Below are 10,673 nucleotides of genomic sequence, written 5' to 3' on the forward strand. Positions count from 1 at the left end.
CTTTTGTGGTGGGTAAAGGGGGTGCATGACTAGACAAATGCAGGTGTGTCCCAACCGTTTTGTGGGCATATCATTGGCAGCTGCTGCTGCGCCTGTTTATGCAGTTGCATTGGCTCTTGGGGATTGCTTCTGATGGATCATAGTGTTGCTCAGATGTTCGAGATTTTGACCGAAGTGCAACCGATGATGCATCTGTGAATGCAAACGGCGGATCACAGATGCCACCACTGGGCATCTCTGTACCTGTCCCGGTGGTTGGACCATTTGCATATATTCCAGTACCGCTGCATACAGATACGCAGTGGCGACGAGATTAGCGTCCACCTGGAAAGATGTACTATCCGTATATAATAAAAAGTGGTCAACAGAAAAGTGATCATTACAGACAGCAAGTTAAAAATCCTGGCACTGTCCCTGATCATCAGGGACAACTGGCAATCACAGAATGATAATGTTCCTTCCAGCTAGTGATACATCCTAATAAGGTTATGTGAATTAATGGTGCATGTTTTAGTCCTCTATGTGAAGCAAGGCAGCAGCTTATAGTGCAATAAATACGTGAGAGGGACAGAAGTATGTGCTGTGTGAATGAGACTTTACACTTGTATCATAATGTAGGAAACAACTTAAGGAGAATAGACCAGACAGCACTAGAAAGCCACTATTGTATATGTAATACTGCATTATACAGAACCCTAATACCAAAATGCACCAGCAATTTTCAGTATTACAAGGGACACACAGAAAACTGCACATGACAACTTCTATGGGGACTCGGTATGAGATGCCGGCGCTCAGGATCCTGGCTGTTAGAATCCCGACGCCAGCATCTACAAAGGGTTAACATACTGACACTTGTTGTTCGGTATGCTAATCTTTCCCCTCTCCCTAACCTAACCCTAACCTCCCCCCTAGTGCCTGAACCTAGCCTCCCCATCCCTGGTGCCTAACCCTCCCCCTTTAGTGCCTAACCCTTACCCTCTCCCTAGTGTCTAACCCTAGCCCCGCACCCTAAACCTAACCCCCCTAACAACCCGATAATTACCTTTGGTATCCCGACGGTCGAGATGACGGCATTAGTATGGGGTCAGAATTCATGAAGCTCTGAAAATACTAAATTATTCGGAGCTTGACTGTGGGAGCATTCACCATCTTCAGATGGCGAGTGCTACCACTCAGGGCTGCCAACTTCTCCTTCCCCGGGTTGCAAAGAGGGATCCTCTCGGATCCCCTCTGCCCCTGTCCGGCTCCTTCCGCAGGACATTGGGGCTCTTGTGCACATGTGTGACCTGTAGGCCACGCATACGCACTTGTCTCACTGCTCCGAATGGCTCACAGCGAGTTAGTATGTTAATTATCTGGGTTCGTTCAGACCCCAATAATTAACATAATGAATAGACCTCCAAGAGTTCTGTTTCATATTCTGGTCTAAGGTATAATAATATAATTTGTCAAACACAATCCAGAAATATTGCAAAACATAAATAATTTCTTTAAATGTCTAGATCAATAATTATAGTAGGCGAAAGCTGTTTAAGCTTGGGAATAAATAAGAAGACTTTTTTTTGCTGATTGGTAGTTATGACAGCCTTGTTACTGGGTAGTTTAGCAGGTGTCAGTTGGTCAGGGGTAAGTTTTGGGCCAATAGGAATTGGGTAGGTGTGGCTGGTGTCTTTGGTATTTAAGGGAAGTTTTGCATAGGGTCAGCCTCTTTTGCAGGAATATCTGAAAGGCTATTCAGTACCACTCTACCTGCACCTTGTGTGCTTTAGGCCCTGTGTTTGTCCTTTTATTATCTTTACTCAATATTACCCAGGGGCGGATTGGGCCGCTGGGAAGCTGGGAGTATTCAGAAGCAGAAGCACATTACAGCAGGCAGGGCTGAATAGGGGGACCCAGCGCTGGCGGGGTCTCTGCCACAGCGGGCCACCCGCACTCCCGCTGAACCAACAGGGCAGATATAATTAATTTAATATTATTAATTTAAAATGGCTGCAGTAATTGGTCGGCTGCCGCATCATCAGCGGCAGCCGGAGAAGGGATAGGCTAGGAAGGGCAGTGAAGAGGCAGGTGATACTAAAAAACCCGGCTTATGTCTGAAGGGAGTCTACCTGGGAATTTCCTGGGTAGACGCTGTAGTGTGAAAGGGGGGTCTTGACCAAATACCCGGGAATTTGCACAGGAGAAATTCCCGGGTCTGAGCAGGAAATTTCCCGGGTTGTATGTCTGAAAGGGGTGTGACACAGTGCCTTCCTGACCCCTCCCCTTCTCTGAGCTGTGTATCAGCCCCGACCTCCTCTTCCTTTTCCTGCTCCTCTCAGGCTCGCATGAAGTTGAACTGTCTCTGGGCAACCTGTGGCTGTGCTTCCTTCACTAATTACACTGTCCTGGCTCCCTGCTGCTGCTCTGTACTGGAAGAAATGAAGGTACCATGGGGGTTTGTGTATAGTGATTGGTAGTATAGGGGGGCTGTGTATACTGAGAGTTAGTTTGGGGGGCTGTGTATACTGAGGGGTAGTATGGGGGCTATGTATACTGACTGAGAGGTGGTATGGGGGCTGTGAGTGTGTACTAAGGGGTAGTATAGGGGGCTGTGTATACTATATTGTAATATAGGGTTGCTGTGTGTACTGAGGGGTAGTATAGGAGGGCTATGTATACTACAATGTAATACGGGGGTTGCTGTGTGTACTGAGGGGTAGTATGGGGGGCTGTGTATATTGTAATTTAATATGTAACCGACGGTGGTTGCAGTGAGGCCAAGGCATGTCATGACTGTTTGGGGGATGTGTCTCAGCTATTTTCTATTTATTGCACTGCTGAACGTTTTTATAATCAGCAGATAGAAAGGGAGTGAAATTATGTAACTATGCATGTTATATAGCATATATACTCGGTCTGCCGAACATGTGAATATTATTAAATACATATTTTTGGTGCATGATATGTTTGTGCGTTCCAGGGGCTTGGCATGGCGTGAGTGTGATGCACAGTTTAGGAGGAAGCACGATGGCAGACTTATCATGCCCTTTGGGGTTAAGGATGTGGAGGTATGGTTGGAGGTGTTGCAGCACCACCGGCCCTCCTTGGATGCAGTGCCACCCCACAAGACTCCATCCTCAGTAAAGCCAGGCGCAGCGGGTGTGACGAGGGGCAAATGTTTTGCCTTCAATGACTCCCGGTGCACTCGTGGTGCTGGCTGTTGTTTTTGCCACTCCTGCCGTCTCTGCGGAGGTGATCACCCGGCCAAGGATTGTCGACGTGGATCGAGGTGCGCAGAACCCGAACGTTCCGAGTGCCCTAAGAGTACTAGTTAAGGCTTGGTTGGAATCACTTTCTCAATGGTTGAGTAGGTACCCTTGGAGAGATGATTCTGAATTTTTGTTGCAAGGTTTTTACTTTGGCTTTCAGCTGCCCATTTCTGGTCCGTTATTAATTTGCGCACCCCGTAACTTGCATTCCGCCAGAGAGCTCCCATAGGATTTGCTGGTGAAAGTCACGGCTGAGGTCCTGCTTGTAAGGATGGAGGGTCCTTTCCCTGGTCCTCTTTTGCAGGACCTATGCATATCAGTAGGCATAGGTCCCAAGAAGGTGCCGGGTAAGTTCCGCTTGATACAGCATTTGTCTTATCCTCCAAGGACTTCCATTAACGATGCCATTCCGGCATCAGCCTGTAGGATTATTTATCAATCATTTGATGAGGCCTTAAGCTTGGTGCGCATTTGTTGGGAACCAATATACCTTCCAGTATATTTTTGGATTCTGAGAGGAAACCGTAGCACCCCGAGGAAACCCACGCAATCATGGGGAGAATATACAATCTCCACACCATTAAGACCATTAAGATATATTAAAGAGAACTAAATGGTGTTGAAACATGGAGTACGCTACTGCGCTGCCTCCATTATGAGAAGTATCTTTCTTGTACCAAGATGGCCACCTTTTTAGCCTTTACATGCATGTCACCATCTTGTCACTGTGTAACAGCACAACAGTGGAACACAGACATGTTCCACACAGCTCCAGGAGACCCTGCAATATATGCTGACTAGAGACCACAAAAGAGCCAAACCGTTTGCTTGTATATGCAACGCTACCCACACTGACTTTAGGTACAGTACAGTAACTGTGAGTATGGCTGTACAAACAAACTATTTCACAATAAACCAAAATGACCTCAGTGTAATGAAAAACAGGGGCGTGATGTGATTTAGACAAAATCACATGTACTGTAGTATAGGGGAACTAATAGTAATGTAATAGAAAACCATCTCACCCTTTTTTTTAATGGACAGTGCTAATTAGCATTGTTCCTATAATCTGAGGGAGCATCAGCACCTAAAGATTTTGGGCTCAGACAAAGTAGTATTGGGCCCCATCTGGTACCACTAGTCCGTGGGTTACAGGATTTTATATTATAGTGCTCCTGTATCTTTATTCTTTCACTGTTGAGGATGATTGGTGCTCATCCTTTCTGTATACATTAAGACCTCCCTACTCATCCTCTACAGCAATCGATGGATTAAAAAAGCTACCTATCCTCCACCATTCCAGGCAACCAGAAGGGACTGCGGGCAGTGGTGGAGGGGTGTCGGGGTAGGTTAGGATACTTACCTGCAGGTAGAGGGATTCTGGCTCTCAGGATGCCACTGTCGGTATTCTTACCACCGACTGTCACAAGCCGTGGCAGCGGCTTGTTTCCCACCGGCTCGGGACCTACACTGACTCAGAATCTGGTTCCGCTGATTACCAAGCACCGGGGATGCTGCAGAGAGTGACTCATACTCCATATGCTGCTGATTGGCTGCTCCTCCTATTTGTAGCTTCCAGATTCATTCCCCCTCGCCGGGTTATAGAGTTTCCTCCTACAGCTCGGTCTGGTTGTTCCAACTATCCTCCGTGATTGTCTACACTTCAGCCGCTGCTTCTATTTACCACTCTCCGTCTCCCTCCACGCTGCCTTCCAGGATTCAGCAGGTAGCTCAATTATTCAAGACTGTTGTTCCACTCTGCTCTGAATGCTGTTAGCGTGCTGTCTGTTTTCACCATCCACATGCTGTGCTCAGTGTATGCAGGCCCAAGCCTTTGGGTCCGTGCTTCCTCTGTATAATCAGCAGCTACAGCTTTCTCAGCCCTACTGTGTGTAATCAAACTGTACATTTACACCTGAACTATTCACCATCCACATGCTGTGCTCAGTGTATGCAGGCCCAAGCCTTTGGGTCCGTGCTTCCTCTGTATAATCAGCAGTTACAGTTTTCTCACCCCTACTGTGTGTAATCAAACTGTACATTTACACCTCAACTATTTTCAGCCTGTGTTATCCTGCCCTCCTGGCAGGCAACTCATCTAGCCAAGAAATCTTGCCCTCCTGGCAGGCAACTCATCTAGCCAAGAAATCCTGCCCTCCTGGCAGGCAACTCATCTAGCCAAGAAATTCTGCCCTCCCGGCAGGCAACTCATCTAGCCAAGAAATCCTGCCCTCCCGGCAGGCAACTCATCTAGCCAAGTAATCCTGCCCTCCCGGTAGGCAACTCATCTAGCCAAGAAATCCTGCCCTCCTGGCAGCAACTCATCTAGCCAAGAAATCCTGCCCTCCTGGCAGGCAACTCATCTAGCCAAGAAATCCTGCCCTCCTGGCAGGCAACTCATCTAGCCAAGAAATCCTGCTCTCCTGGCAGGCAACGCATCTAGCCAAGAAATCCTGCCCTCCTGGCAGGCAACTCATCTAACCAAGAAATCCTGCCCTCCTGGCAGGCAACTCATCTAGCCAAGAAGTCCTGCCCTCCTGGCAGGCAACTCATCTAGCCAAGAAATCCTGCCCTCCTGGCAGGCAACTCATCTAGCCAAGAAATCCTGCCCTCCTGGCAGGCAACTCATCTAACCAAGTTATCCTGCCCTCCTCGCAGGCTACTCTACAAACCACCTTATCTGGTGAGACACTTTTCCATAACACCGACATCCTGACCGCAGGGATCCTGTTCGTTCCCAACCCATAAAAATAGTAAGTTTTCATCATCTTACATGCATAGAAAAGGAAATATAATGTGTAGTTTAGTCTCAAACAGTTTATTGAAAAGCCCCCTCTGGGTGGAAGATCTTCACTATCAGGGTATGTATGAGATTATCACCAGATATAATATATTTTCATCGCTTTTAGTACATCAATACTTCATGAAACACACGTACCACACTTACTAAAGGTAAATGGGGATCCACATATAACGTTTTATTTAAACCGGTTACAATAGAAATCATATTAATAGTGTAACTAATGCATACCATTTGTACCATTTGTTACACTTTATCTAGTGATTTGTGGTACATATTTGTTACACCACACACCCCGCACCCCTCCAGTGATGCCAATATTCAATATACTGATCATAGTGCCCCCTTTTAAATGATAACTTAAAAAATGTATTATTAAGGAAATGACCTTGTTCTGTAGAGCTTATACACTTATTTGTAGTTATATAGGGGCTCATTCTGAGTCGTACGCAAAGTGGCTCTAGGTGTGAGTAGCCGCAGATGCCTGATTTACTACCTTTGCTAATGTGAGATTACTTAGGGCTAATGCAGGGCTGCGTGCGCATGCCAGTGGAATGCCATGCCACCCAATAATTTTACTCCAGCTGTCACATCCATCATCATTAGTATTACCACAGAAGGTACAGGATAGAGGATCAGCAGTTGCAGCTAGGAGTGTATACGGTTATGATTGTGCCTGTGGTGCACCTATGTGCACATACATAAACTGGTGGCAGTGGGATATATATATATATATAGTATACACAGCTGTGGTGACACAATGGTATAATGGGGTCTTTATGGTGCTGTCTATAGTCTCCGTGTATGTGTGGAGACACTCAGGGGCACGTCCAATACACAGAAGGATGTAAGGAAAAAGAAGCTCTGAGAACTGCGTATGTGCAGTAGAGCACTTGGCAGGTAGGAGGTCACGCCTCCTGGTGTTTCAGGTCCTACTGGCTAGTCTAGGTGCCCGGAGGATAAAGGAGAGTCAGTGCGCTCTCTCCCAACAATAGACAGGCTGTATGCATGACTCAGAATCACAAAGAGATTTAGAAACACGCCACCACTTGCAAACTATACATTTGTGCTCTCCTTCCCATTTTTTATAAAGGGACAGCAAGTGGCGAAGACAAAAATGGGAGTGGTCTCACAAGGAAGGGGCATGTCCACACAATAGTACCCCCCAATTGAAATCATACCACACAGTAGCACAATCTTATTACATTAGATCACACATAGTGCCCCTGATTCACATTACAGCACATAGTAGTGTCCCCTATTCACATTATGACACACAGTACAGTAGTGCCCCTTATACACATAATGCCACAGTAGTAGTGCTCTTTATACACATAATGCCACAGTGGTAGTACCCCTTATACACATTTTGCTATAGTGGTAGTGTTCCTTATACACATAATGCCTACAGTAGTAGTGCCCCTTACACATAATGCCCATGGTAGTGCCCCTTTTACAAATAATGTTCACAGTAGTGCCCCTTATACACATAATGCCCACAGAAGTGCCCCTTATACACATAATGAACCCATGGTAGTGCCACTTATATACATAATGCCCACAGTAGTGTCCCTTATACAAAATGCCCACAGTAGTGCCACTTATACACATTGCCTTCAGTTCTGCCCCTTATACACAATGCCCACAGTAGTGCCCCTTACACATAATGCCTGTAGTAGTAGTGCCCCATATACACATAATGCCCACTGTCGTAGTGCCCCTTACACATAATGCCCACTGTCATAGTGCCCCTTACACATAATGCCCACAATAGTAGTGACCCTTACACATAATGACCACAGTTATAGTGCCCCTTACACATAATGCCCACAGTAGTAGTGCCCATTACACATAATGTCCACAGTAGTAGTACCCCTTACATAGTGCCCACACTAGTAGTACCCCTTACATAGTGCCCACACTAGTAGTGCCCCTTACACATTATGCCACACAGACACACAACACTGTACTTACTTGAAGCTCCACTCCTGGCCTGCCACCGTCTGACTGCCCCTCGCGTTCAGCACTATGGGAGTGATGTCATGATGTCTCTCCCTACACACACTGCGAAGGCCGGAAGGCGGAGCTTAGGAGTGAGCTCCCATCTCCGGCTGCAGGAAAGGAACCACCGGGTGTGACAGTATGTATGTATATTTAAGTGTGTAACTATGTATGTGTGTGACTGTATATTTGTATGTGCATATGTATGTGAGTGTATATTTGTATGTGTATATGTGTGTGACTATGTATGTATGCAAATTCCTCCAACCATCAAGATTTTGGTGGGACAGTCCTGTTTTTGGGGTACTGTCCCACCTGCTGTGCGCATGAGGCTGGGGACAGCCCAGCAGCTAGGGAAGCAATGTGCATGCCCAAGCGTGAAGTGAAATGGGGGTGTTATGTGTGGCCACAACCCTTGTTCATGTGCATACCAAAGGCTTACTCACAATGGCCTGGTACCCATATCCCAAATTTTGGTATTTAGGGCCCCCCAGTCAAGTACCCTGGGCCCCCAAAGCCTTAAACCAGCACAGAGTGTGGGGAGGGGAGCCAACACAGTGAGTAAGAACTTGAAGGAGCAGGAGATAAGCAGCAACACATCATGTGCCCTCACCGTCTCCCGGCTCCTCACTTACTGTTTGGTAGAAGAGAGGGAGGCTGTGTCTGCAGTGCTTGACTCCAATACATGGTGGGCCAGGGTTGAGGCAAGCACTTGGCTGGGTTCCTTCTTGCAGGGAGAGCCTTGGCTGGGTTCCTTCTTGCAGCAGGGTGGCTCTGTGCACTGAGCATTTCTGTTCCTCACAACGCCCTCTGCTGGCTGGCACTAGTGTACAGTCTGATTATTGAATAAGTTGGGTCGGCCTTGAGTGACTAATGTTAGCTGTGAGGTGTGGAAAAAATGCTGGGCGGTGCGCCCATGAAATAGGCACTAAGGAGAACACTGTGCTTGCATTGTCACCACCCATTTGCCACCCTGAAATACCCAATTTCACAGAAAGACAGATCCAGCCAAGATTCGTATGACTCTGAATAAGACTGATATATGCAAATATGCGTAAAATCACATGCTGTGTATGCAAAAACTCGCCATTTGCATCCGTGAACAGAGATCCGTCCGACTCAAAATCAGCCCCTTTTGTCTGCACCACCGGCAGTTGTTTTGATTCTCTGAAACTCATTCATTGTATAAACACAGGTTGAATTTGTTACAGATTAATGGATGGAGGGTGTTGGACAAAAAAAGGATATCAATACTCTGAATAATCAAGGGATTTGACTTAATAGGATTTGTACTATATATTAAAGGATGCACTTACAATTAAATAGCTCTTATAAGTGCATGCTGTGTATTTTCAGGCAGTTCCAATAACAATGTTTCCCAATAGGTCGTAGAGTAAACCCCTGGTATAGGCATGGGAACATGTGTATCAGCATGTGAGAGCTGACATTTTATATAAAGCTCAACATACGATTATATTACTATATAGTTAGTAAAAATCCATTAATGACATACGGTATACATATCAAAAATTAAAAGGGTACGAACGTATTATATTGACAATTATTCATATCAACTGAATATATTGAATGTATATGTACTTTTATGAATTTTTATGCTGTAAACTGATTCATTGTTGTCCTAATATGTCTTTTAGTTTGGATTTGGTTACAACATTGTAGGGCAAATATGTTTTTGACCCTCTTTCATCTTTAGAACAATAGTTGGGAATGGAAACAATCCTTTTGCACTTTTTCCATCCTGTATCTGAGTCTGTATTTTGCTGGCACACTCACCTATATTTGGCCGAGTTCTAGATATATGTATTGGCACAGAAAACATGCTGAATGATGGGGGACATAGCGTTGTTATAAGAAGGCTCCTCTCACAAGAAGAACTAAAAATAGGATACTAAAGGGTTCGCACTGAGGTCTGATCCTGCAAAATAAAATATAAATGCTACAATCCACATTACAAAAGATCAAATTCAAACCGTGTTTTTCATATTATGTGAAGAACGCGGCGTCTGAATGTTAAAATGGTATCTGCAATTGAAGTGACTGAATCACGCTAAGGGTACAAAATAAACATCTCCTGAACTGTCTGCATATGCCATATGTGCCTTGTTTTCTACAAATGTGCCCATTTTTAAGAAATTCTTATTCATTTTGCACATGGACATGGCAGTATTTCTGGCAAAAGAAGACATAAATTGATTCACAAAACTGGAATATGGACATACATGTACATCACCACACACATGATCCACCGTTGAAACTACCTTCTGGTATGCCACATCCTGTTTGATCACTGACAATCAGGAATGTGACACATAATTCTGCTTTACAGAAAAATGACTAAAAGACTATTGAGACTATTAAGAAGCACACAGCCGGATGTAAAATTATGTTTATCTACACAATGCAAAGGACTTTGCAATCCCGACACTGGTGTGATATCCTGCTGTAACGAGGTATCACTAAGCTATTCCCCTTAACATTGCCCATGATCTACAGCTGCAGAGGAGCCATGTTTGCAAGCGATTACAAACCCCACAATCCATTTAGGCAGGGAGAAGCAGGTGTTGCCATGACAGCTAGGATGCTTTTTTAAATGCTGGATC

This window comes from Taudactylus pleione, unplaced genomic scaffold, assembly GCF_031769625.1.
Source record: "Taudactylus pleione unplaced genomic scaffold, aTauple2 ptg000086l, whole genome shotgun sequence".
NCBI classification, from domain to species: domain Eukaryota; kingdom Metazoa; phylum Chordata; class Amphibia; order Anura; family Myobatrachidae; genus Taudactylus; species Taudactylus pleione.